This window comes from Montipora capricornis, chromosome 1, assembly GCF_036669925.1.
Source record: "Montipora capricornis isolate CH-2021 chromosome 1, ASM3666992v2, whole genome shotgun sequence".
NCBI lineage: Eukaryota > Metazoa > Cnidaria > Anthozoa > Scleractinia > Acroporidae > Montipora > Montipora capricornis.
Window position 1 is genome coordinate 50816227 of NC_090883.1, and position 2500 is coordinate 50818726.

At 43.0% G+C, this 2500-nt stretch overlaps 1 protein-coding gene across 1 annotated transcript in view; it reads right to left on the minus strand.

The window, feature by feature from the left end:
- Positions 1-1497: 1497 nt before the first annotated feature.
- The window catches only part of LOC138047590 (tax1-binding protein 1 homolog), a 10565-nt gene continuing 9562 nt past the window's right edge, over positions 1498-2500 (minus strand). Inside the window, exon 4 of the mRNA XM_068894509.1 lies at positions 1498-2500. This exon is cut by the window's right edge and continues 1013 nt beyond it. The gene's annotated coding sequence lies outside the window, so the exon portion shown is untranslated.

The following is a 2500-nucleotide window of genomic DNA, read 5'->3' on the forward strand; positions in this document are numbered from 1 at the left end:
AAATGAATAGATGAACTTGACATCATGCAAAGTGCTAATCTACTGTACAAAAAGGTCCAAAACAAACATTGTGAGCAAGTGTAGTACACAAATTGGGTAAACCAAAACACTACTTCATTCCATATTTTGTATTTGTCCAACAACTTGTTTCAATGTTGGTAAATAAAAGACATTCATGTAAAGCATCATTATTGAAACGCGACAAAGCATCTTTTGTTTTAAGGAAATTGTAATGAGAGCCGATTCTTGATCGGTATTGTTCAACAGAGATTCCCAAAGGTCTGTACCAAAGGTCCAGACCGTGAATTGAAATGTTGCCCTGTGAGAGCACAACTCTTCGCTGTAATCCGAACTTAGAAGACAAGCCGACTGTAGGAAAGCCGGCGTGTAAAATCCAAGCAGCAAAGAAGAACGAATAACTAGATAAAAAACGATCTTCGACAACGCGCTGTGTTACACCCACAAAATGGCCGCTTTTTTACGTAGCTTAGCCGAGAGTAGACTGGGGCCTGTCTTCGACGATAGTAAACCACGTGACAGCCACTCTGTTCACCGTGACAAATCCAGGAATAAATATCTTGGGCCATGGCATTGAGTGGTTTACACTTCGTGTAAGCCACACAATAATTGTTCACAATAGCCCACTTTCGATATATTAAAATTCGGTGCTAAACAAAAAGCATCATCTCGAGGCTGTGGGGAATAAACTCATACAAATCCTTATATTTATTCCCCAGAGCCTCGAGATGATGCCTTTTGTTTAGTATTGAATTTTAATATATCGAAAGTGGGCTATTCGCAGTTAAGTGGGTCAGCAATGCCTTTGGACAGCAGAGATAAAGCAAAAACAAGGCGAGGTTGCCTGGTCGTTATCCAATGGCGCTCCCAATAAGAGGCAGTAATTTGCCACGTTTTACGTGACGAGTCGTCTACACGATCAATTTTTCGTATTTGACAACTAAAAGCTAGCACGCCAGCTTTTGAACAAATACAGTTGTTACACGAAAATTGTCACATAAAAATCGCTCGTGTAAACGGGGCTTTACACAACCCGGCTGAAAAGTGCATATAAAAAGCTTCGACATGGAGATTTTTTTCGTGTTTTGCTCAAGCCCTATTAAAAAGACGCTCTCATATGGGATAACGCAATCGCCACGGGCGAACGGCCTCAACATCAGTTCGACTTTTTCAACGATGTTGACTGCTGGGGTGGGCAATCATAGCTTCGCTTCGCGAGAGGCCTGGTATTCAGTCCCAGGCTGGTGCCGCGATTGTTAATTGTTACTATGCCTACGGACATGGACACGTCATTTGAGAGATCAATAAGCGCGCTCGCGTGTACCCAACAATGTTTAAAGACGGGGGCAAACGGCTCCAACTTCATTCAACATTAGCGATGGCAAAGTTTAACGCTTTTAACTCATTCAACCTCCATTCAACATGTTTCAACAAGGTTGAAATGGGGGGGGGGGGAGGGGCGGGGGAACGGTTTCAACATCGCTGACAGACAGACAGAGGTAGACCGCGGGTAACCGGCTTTTATTGAAACTTCTGAGCCTGAGCTCTGATGCCTACTAAGCGACTTAACAGATGTACAGCGATTTTCAATTGAGTGTCGAAAGTAATTAGCGAATTGGTTTGGTTTTGCATTACCTCGCTCAGTGATTGGTGCAATGTTCTCAAGCCATTTTCTCAACCAATCAGAAGTGAAACCAAAACCAATCGTGGCTCGCGCGTGCACATTTTTCCGCGATTCGAGTTTTCATTGGTTTACTGGATTGTCTCCGGCCTTTCTGATTGGCCAAAGAAATTACTTAATAGATTGAAACTCGCTCTAATGCACGTGCACTTTTCCATCGTTGTAAGACCAAGGAAAATAGGCTGCTTTCGATAAATTATAACGCAGGTGGACAACAAGGAAAAAAAGAACGAAAAGGCAATGAATAAACGAGCTTTCTAACCCCCCCCCCCCCCCCCCTCCTCCTCATTGTTCCCATCAGGAAGAATCTTATTCTGTTAGGATAATCCTATTCCTGCGGACACACAGTTGGAACTGGAGATCATTTTTGTAGTCAGACTGAAAAAGGAGGTCGGGTAAAATTAAATACATTTTCAAAACAATTAAAAGGTGCGTTTAATTATCATTAGGCATAGTTTGATGCTGTAACTCCGCTTTGAAGAAATTTAATTTCTTTCTTTGGATTTCTTCAAACCTAGCCTGCGCCGGAACGCTGACGTATTTCCGGCGGTTGTTTCTCTGCCCCGAAAAAAACTACTGCCGGAAATAAGTCTGCGTTCACAGACTACTTCAAACCAGAGCAACATCAAATTATGTCTGATAGTCAACCTGGGGCCAGTTACTCGAAGCCTCGTAAACCCTAACCGTTGGTTAATTAGGAGGTATCAAAACCAAGAGGTTTCTGTGGTATTTAATGTGGTTAGCGCTAACCATGCTTCGAGTAGCCAGGGGCCCGTTTCTCGAAAGTCCCGAAAACTTTTC